This window comes from Leuciscus leuciscus (genome assembly GCF_965113295.1).
Source record: "Leuciscus leuciscus genome assembly, chromosome: 2".
Lineage (NCBI taxonomy): Eukaryota > Metazoa > Chordata > Actinopteri > Cypriniformes > Leuciscidae > Leuciscus > Leuciscus leuciscus.
In genome coordinates this window covers 22,571,489-22,580,538 of record NC_138726.1, presented here as the reverse complement: position 1 = coordinate 22,580,538, position 9,050 = coordinate 22,571,489, and the positions used below count along the sequence as shown (strand labels likewise).

General features: G+C 35.6%; 1 long non-coding RNA gene across 1 annotated transcript; it reads left to right on the top strand.

Annotated features, from left to right (window-relative positions):
* Positions 1 to 226: 226 nt before the first annotated feature.
* On the top strand, positions 227 to 910 carry LOC309493138. Its single transcript, XR_014203812.1, has 2 exons — positions 227 to 390; positions 506 to 910. It is a non-coding gene; the product is annotated as an uncharacterized lncRNA (long non-coding RNA).
* The last annotated feature ends 8,140 nt before the right edge of the window (positions 911 to 9,050 follow it).

The following is a 9,050-nucleotide window of genomic DNA, read 5'->3' as shown; positions in this document are numbered from 1 at the left end:
CAGCCGGCAGGTCAGGTGCATAATGCAATGCGTCGTGACTCATGTACCTTTTTTTAACTCTTATGTTAAAAAGAGAAATTTTGACCGCGCAATCTTTCGGCCTTTGAAAAAGTGAATGTTTGAACTCTGGTGTATGCTAAATGAAACCAGGCGAACGGGTGTATGAATGTGTCTACAGGTGTATCTAACCCTAACAACTAATGACCAACTTTATTTTTGCTACATACATTTTATTCTTCTAACTGTTTGTCTTTGGTTAGCACAGCTGGAGAAGAACAACAGGGAAGTTGGAAGACACAGTAGAGGAACTACAGAATAAATATGGAGAGAAAACAGCATTAAAAAGGATCAAGTCCATAGTGAAAAAAATCTGAAAAAAGAATATCAAACGTAGGAAAGATGTATAATTTACTTTGTTAGTAGTCAATATGTTTCTCAATCTTCAATTAGCTTTACTACAAAACCATGGTTTTGGTTGTGTATTTAATTGCTCATTTTTTAACAGATGGTGACGTTCAACAGCCTAACAACCTTCCACAACGACGCCAGCATAATATTTCTACATCATTCGGACAGCCATTAATTCAGAACCCTAATCAGCTTAACTTAACAATTGCCCAGAAGAATGGTGGGACAATAGTTACTACAATCATGGTAGAAAACACAATATATGGTGATGTTAACATCGGTGCGGTGAGTGTCTGATAATTTAAGAAACAGTTGCTTTTACAAACAAATAAGAAATTATTTGTGTATGTTATATATATATTTATTTATGTGTATTTTTGTTTTGTTTTTTAAAGTTAGTCCATAGGGTGTGGAACTTTGCACAACTATTTACACACATACTGTTTTTGACACATAGTGATTGTGAACATTCCTTTTTTTTTTTTTTTTTTTTTTTTTTTTTTATAATACATCTCTTTCATTTTGTGCCGGATGTTAAAAGATAAAGGTATTAGTTAATAACAATTAAAAACTTTAAATCAACATGAAGCCATAATATTAATCAATAAAATATGGTTAAATTACAGTACAATGACTTCCATAATATTTTATTTTATTTTATTTACAAAGTTGTGCGTCGTGAGTGAGACCTCGCAAAGATTACACCAATATTAGATTTCTTGTTGCGTGGTCGCACTATATGCCAGAAGCTTAGTCATCAACATCTAAACTAAACATTATCATGGTTTAGTTGTATTTTAAAACACTTTCTTTTTTTTTTCTTTTTTTTTCATTTTTTTTTTTCAGGTTGATATTTGTAGAAATAAGCAAAATACATTTATAAAAACAAGTTAATGGCCTTGTGTCAGAACACAACAGGTCTTTTTATTGTAACTTTGAAAAGTGTAATACAGTATTTGATTTTTACAAATACCTAAACCAATGGGCCTAAGCCGTTGACCCCTGAAGTTATGACTTCTGAAGGCCTCTCGTGTAGATTCGCTCGTTGAAATTTTTTATTTTATTAGCTAAAATCATTGTCTGTATTCATAAAATATGTCCTCATGGGTGTAAAATGACCTCTGCCAATGATCTGACTTATCCTCGTAAGCGAAACATTTCTTATCTTTATTTACATGGGGCGGGTAAGTCCAAGGAGGCTTCCGTGTCGTTCCGCCATCTTGAAACACTATAATACCAGAGAGGGACGAAAAGCGCTAGCCTAACTCAACACGTTTCATCATCAACACTAGTATAGTCATCAGCACATTCAAAAGGACCATCAAAATAGTGTTACATTAAAACTGACAAAAATTGTAATTCTGAATTTAGTAATAATTATAACAAAAAGTTTAAATTAAAATTGACTATGCGTCATAATTATGAGATGAAAAGTTTAAATGATGATGTACTAAAATTGAAATTATGATAAAGTAAATATTCCATAGTGAAATTTTCTGAATTCTATATAATTGTATTTGTGAAAATGTTTCAGTACTGAAACAGCATTTATGAGTTTTTACATATCTTCTGCTTGTTTCTGCAGTTCGTGTAGGCCTCTAAGCCTATAAATTACTAAAAATGATTATTGAATAACTTGAATTTTGTTGACAATGTAAAAAAAATTGACTTTCCATACCGGGAGTTGAACCCGGGCAGCCTGGATGAAAACCAGGAATCCTAACCGCTAGACCATATGGGAGGCACTGCACAGTACAATATAATGCTGGATCATACTTATGCCGAGCCACAGGAGAAGGAATCCTCGTGGCCAAAAAGCAAAAATGTAATTTATCGGGATGTATATAAATATCGGGATAGCTTCTCCCAGGTGGAAAGAGCTAATGAAGGAGAAAGACTTTGAAAGGGAAGTTGTATGCTTTCTTCTCGACGGGTGAGTCAAAGTTACGGTCTGAATTACAAGCTTTTTTTCATTGCTTGCTTGTGTAAATCATTATATAGGCAGCATAACAGTAGAACATGTACAATTAAACTCGATGAAGTGCTATTGGAAGACATGTTGTCATAGATTCTTGACACATAACGGCTACCGCAGTTGCAACACGCAGTTGTAAAAAGCGAGGCGCTAGAGAGCACTATTTGTTTAAATGCAGAATACAATTTCACCGCTAGATGGGAGAAATTCTTTTGGGAGAACTAACTTGTAGTAGGGTCTTTAACAAAAAACAAAAAAACAAAAAAAAACTCCACAATTGAGGAGGTCAAAGGGCATGCTTCCTGCTATAGTATCATCAGCTCTACCCAAAGTCTGTTCATGCGACCACCAGACAGATTTTAAACACTGGATTTAAACTTCTACATATATTTTGAGTAGATAACCGATAGTATATTCTCAGTAAAGGGTTTCACCTTGTGTGTTTCCACACTGATTAAGGATAGTTCGGGAGATACAAGTAAAAATGATCTTATACGTGTAATAGATCATAGCTACCAGTAAGATCATGCTTTGAATCAAGACGAGTCAAATTAAATATTCGCTCAAGACAAACTTTACTTATCACACATCGCGTTTCTGAAATTGTGTGGTGATTTTCCAAATGATACAAACTTAGTCTAAATAAGAGCAACGTGGAGTCCTCGGATTTCTTAAAAACAACATAAACACAACAACAACAACAACAACAACAACAAAAACATTGTGACAAACTTTGACAACATGTTTCATGTTGTATGGACAAAAATACTGTTTGAAATATTTTTGTATAAATAAGATCTAAGCATAATTTTTGCTTTTATTTAAATCTAAAGTTTTTGAACAGACGCTGTTTAGTAAAAAAAATAAAAATAAATACATAAGTCTTCTAAGAAGATAAATAGAAGATATGATTTTAATAAAACTTTAAAGATTTGATTTAAACAGTCTTTTAATTTTAAAATATCTAATTTATAAGGTTATGCTTTTAAATTAATTTAGTATAAAACTCTGGATGTACTCTGGAACGCAGACTAGATTTACTGTGACATTGCCCCCCCGAGGCTCATCTGGTCAACTATTTGCTTTTTGGATTGTTTTTTATCGTTGCATAAAGAACTACTTCGCCTCTCTGGAAATGTAAGGTGTTTTTATTTATATATTTATTTAGCTAAAACTTTGTTTACATTTTTTAAATACATTTTAGTAACATATGTTATTATTCATTGGTTATATATTTATTAATAATTTAATTTAAAATAGAGATTTTTTAGAACCGCGTGTGTGCGCACACAACACAGCTTAGAAATGATATTAAATGATTTATTTTATAGTTTTCTGCGATGGTCGTGTTTAGGTGTACGGGATAGAATATGCAATATTCTATGGATTCTATGGAAAGCCCCCAACATAAAAATTGAAACCCCCGCATGGACAAAAAATTATGATTGACTAAGTACAGTTTTTCAACCATCTAAAGTTTTTGAACAGACATTGTTTAATAACAATTATACTTTAAACCGTTAAACAAAATCATTACAGTAATCTTCTAAAAGATAAATAGAAGATGCGTATGTATTCAAACTTTAAAGATTTAATTTAAACAGTCTTTCATTTTAAAAGATCATATTTAAACTTTTACGATTATATTTTGAAATAAATTTAGTATGAACAAAACTTTGTCTCTGGAAATGCATTAGCAGACTAACATTACATACGCTCTGACATGATGCACAGAGGCCCCTCTGAGTCAGAGAACGATAGACGGAGCTGAGAGAGAGAGAGAGAGAGAGAGAGAGAGAGAGAGAGAGAGAGAGAGAGAGAGAGAGAGAGAGAGAGAGAGAGAGCGAGAGAACCACTCTGTGATTTTATATTATATTATAAGCAATTTATTTATATACTTTTAAAGAACAGAATGTTTTTCAACTTTAGTTAAATTAGCAATATAATTATTTTAATTTCTAAAGAACGGAATGTTTTATGTAATATAATTTTTATTCTTTTGTTTATCTAAAACAATTGGATCAATAAGATATTTATTTTATAAGCATTTCATTATATACTTTTATAAAGAACTGAATGGTTTTCAACTTTAGTTAAATTACCAAGATAACCATTTTATTTTATACACTTATAAAGAACGGGATGTTTTATGTAATATGATTTTTATTGTTTTGTTTATCTAAAACTGAATTAAATGGTTTCAGTAGATTTTTAGTAAGATATTATTGTATATTATTTGTGTGAAATATAAAACATGATTAGGGCAACTCTCTTTTTCTCACTTTCACTGTTACCTCAGGAATGTGGAGGGGATCATGTCAGAGGACGCGCGCGCAAACACAAACAAACACACACACACACACACACTACTCTGGCTGGTGAGGCATTCAGGAAAAACAGTCTTTTTCTTCTCACTTTTCCGCAGGGGCCCACAATGTGCCCTGGAATGCGGAGGAGATGCTGACACATATCCTAACAGCGCCTTCAAACTTTCTGTCATACCAACTTCAAAAGCCAAAAAAGCTTCTGTCAAAATCACATGATCTAGGGCTAAAAAGGTTCAAATAGGGCAAAAGCTTCTGTCAAACCCACATGATCAAAGCAAGGTCAATAGGGCAAACCATAACAACATATGCCGGATAGACACCGGAAGGTCAACCTGTCAAAACACATGATCGAAGGGATAGGAAGGGGTCATAGGTCAAAACTAACTGTCAAAACCACATGATCGACGGATAGGAAGGGTCAATAGGTCAATCCATAACAATAGTGACCGGAAGGGCGACCGGAAAGGTCAATGACAACCGGAAGCCATCAATCAAATTTTGACACTTGCCGTAGGGTTATCACTACTCATATGAAATAGCTAGTATTACATGTGGAACTCTCTCGAAAACTTTTAGCAAGTTTTTACTATTACAGCTCTCAATGTTAACTACTCGTGAACAGTGATAATAGCATTACAATTAGATATATGGCATTAAATTTAGATCGTGGCATGAAAGGTTGCAGTGATGAGCATAGCCGATCACAGACATGTATGCAGCGATCTCGTCGTTGCAACTCGATTTCTGCACACTAACCAATGCTTTCATCATAACTAACAGTGCAAACACAATGTAAATAAGAGATGCTTTGATTATTATGCGAGTTTTGGCACGAGTCCAGAACTCAGTCACTGATAAGCACGCGTTTGATTGACAGCTACAGCTATTGCAAACGGAGCATTCTTTGATCGCTTTCTATATATAATTCAGTCAGTTTAAATAACAGATTATTTACACCCTACAAAGAAAAACAATGTGAAGTTGACCGTTTAGTAACTGATTTGATTTACTGACAGGACAAAGAACATCTGACTGTAGCTACATTAATCATTACATCAGAAATCACTGGTCACAGATCAGGCATTAGAATGAATGGACCAAAGTTAGAATGGTTGATTTTCTTCTGCTGAGGCGGTCTTTCACTACCTTATTATGTCAAAAAGAGGCACATTCCAGGACAAGTTGTTCGCTGGGCCTAGTAACAATAAAAGCTGATTTTGGACTAACAAGGAAATTTTCAGTTCTGAAACTTTCAGGATATTCTTATAATATGATGACCTCTTATTTGTCAAAAACGAAAGAAATTTTTTTATATCTCAGTTCATGACCCCTTTAAGATATCATGTTAAACTTATTTGGCTTGCTGTCCACTGATGAGGGGCTTGATGAAGCAGCTTCAACTCGAGCTCTGATATCCCACAGTGGCTAAATATAGGATATGATGAATAACGATATTACGAAAGGTCATGGTACCCAAGATGAAGATGGAGTTTGGAGAGGTAGAGGGATGTTGGAACACCTGATCCTCGAGAGAGGTAACCGGCTGCTTATATACTCTTTCTGTTGATTAAAAGATTAGATGGGCTCGCTCCTCCCTAACTTACGTTTGGGAACTTCATTTTAAGTTGATGGTTATTGACTGTTAACACAACAGTTCACAGGACAGACCTATTAACAGATAAGCGAATGCATGGACGATGACTTAACTGTTTCTTATCATGTTTGGTCTCTATCTGTTCCATATGATGCCTTTAATATTTTAAAAGAGGTTTGGTAAAGAAATAATGCAAGGGTAAAACTATAAAGACACTGTTTTAACACTGTACTTTATGCTATGCAAATGAGTTCCGCACTAAGGTGGGCAACACCATGGCTACTTCAGACACCAGTGGCCAACTTCAGGATCGGAAATGCCCCAGATTTCAATTTCCTCCTCATCAGAGAGGGATAAATATGTCCCCCTGGTAGACACACCCTTGTTCTGCGTTTCCACCTCGACTGGGAAGGAGACACTAACAGACACACCACATCCTGAATTTCTGATCTGATGAGGAAAGAGACTACAAGATAGTTGAGGTTAAGCTTTTGCGATCAAAACCTATTGCTTCCGGCTGCACTATAGCTGCAAAGGGCCCCAGCATTGAGGGACCTCATCTGACCCTCACGGCTCCTCCAGTAGTGCAGCCAGTCCACAAAGGACCTCTGCTTCGGCAGACACTGCCTGTCCCACACCAAATTGGAAAATAGAAGATTGGAAAACATTGTCAGGTCTGATGAGTCTCAATTTCTGATTTCCTTCAGATAAATCAGCTGACCAACTCCCTCTAGTTTACATTCATTATAAATTATTGATCAGCTCTTTTCAGAGAGTTCAATAGGGGTGCTAAGAGGGGTCATCTGATACACTCATAACAAGACTTAAAGTGACGTGATCCAAAATCACTATGTCATAGGTGAATTACGTAAAAATCATTACAATAACTTCATTTGATTACCAGAAGATACACAACACAGAATTTGTGGAAAACAAAACATTTCAATTTCAATCAAAATTTGTTTGTCATTTCAAACAAACAAATTAATTACATTCTTTTAAATGGTTGTTTTTATGAATTCAGTTAATTAAGTAGCTAGTAGCCTCGTCACCTTGGAATTATAAGGATCTATCTGGCATTTTTGTCAAAATTGAGTTTTTCACATATTCTGTGGTAAATTATTTATATTATGTGATGTTTTTTAAAAAACAAAAAGGGTCTATCCACAAAGGAGTATGGAATGCAAAAACGTTGAAGCTCTATCTCAAAACTGCTCAGAATGCAGATACAGTAGAATTATAATTCCAAGGTGGCGTACTATTTACGGGTCTTTTAACCAGGGGCTTGTTCCATCCTTTTGAGGGGTTGTTACAGACACCTTGGGACCTTGTTTTGTGATTGGGTGAGGGGGTTTGCGGGATTATTCATTAAAAATAATGAATAATTGTGTATCTGATCTATCATGGCATTCTTTTTTTAATAATATCTTGGTTTTAACTATAAGCACAAGTGTACATGTAAAGTATTTAATTCAGCCATTCTTCATCCATTATCTATTCCAAGTTCACAGTCAGTAGTTTCCGCAATAAAAGGAATCTTGTCAATCAGACAGCGAGATGAAAGCAAAAAAGGTGAAATCAGTGGGGATGGTGTGCTGAGGTGTATGCTGCTGGCAGTGCTGTTTTATAAGGATTTACTCCTTATTACGATTACTCAGAAGATGGTCAGCGTTTCCTCTCTAACCTGAGGGCACTAAACCATCAGTAGACATTTATGGCACACAGCAGGAGCTGATTAGTTCTAAACTCACCAATTCGTGTTCAGTGGACACACAACATACAATTAACCTTTCTGGTTGAAAGTAGAAGGGAACTTATTTCTAATATTACAATATGTCAGCTTTACAGAGTTCATGTGCCTAGACCCTGATTAGATAAACTGATTATGAAAAAGTGTGAAAGTTGATTCTGAAAGTTAGTCAATTCTGGGGTTTTTTTCTACAAAATGAACCACCACTGCAGTGGCGTGCACAGACCTCCTCCGGGGCAGGGGCGGAAGGACCAAAAAGGGCACACAAAAAAACAAAAAAACATTTATTGTTTAAATAAATCACCTGTATTTAAAGCAGTACCCGTCTGTCTGTTGTGTATATATTTTAATGACTTCCTCACAATTATTTGGAATATCTCGCTCGATGGAGAGCAGCAGTAGGTCAGAGAGCCTCTCTTCATTACCAATGAAAAGATGTTGATACAATTAGAATGCATAACACATCAAACAAAAATAGGGAAATGATGATAATATTACTAAATATTATTTACTTTACCAAACAAAACAGAGAATCAAGTAGGTAATTATGAGGAATTCATGAGTCAAAAAATTATTACCACCTGCCTAATATGTTAAGAAACCAAGATGGCGGCGCGAGTACATCGCGAGGCTCGCGGTCTCTCCAGATTCTGCAATTTAGCAGTATTTTTCTTGCTCATTTCGGGTCTGTTCGTGCAGAACAGTTGTGCCTTAACATCGTACACCCAAGGTGAGCTTTTGGATATTGGTTTGCGAATTTCCGACAGTTTTATGGACAACCTTCGACTCCTTCCTGAGATCGCCAAAACACCCGAGGCTATGCACTCTGCCCGGCCGGGCGGAAGTGCTCGCAGGCGGCGTCGAGATCGTAAACAAAGGCGGGGGAAGCGCGGAGGACTAAGAGCTAAGCTAAAGCTAACACCACACCGGCTCTCTTTACCCAGCATTTTCCTTGCCAATGTACGGTCGCTGTTGAACAAAATGGAGGAGATTCGA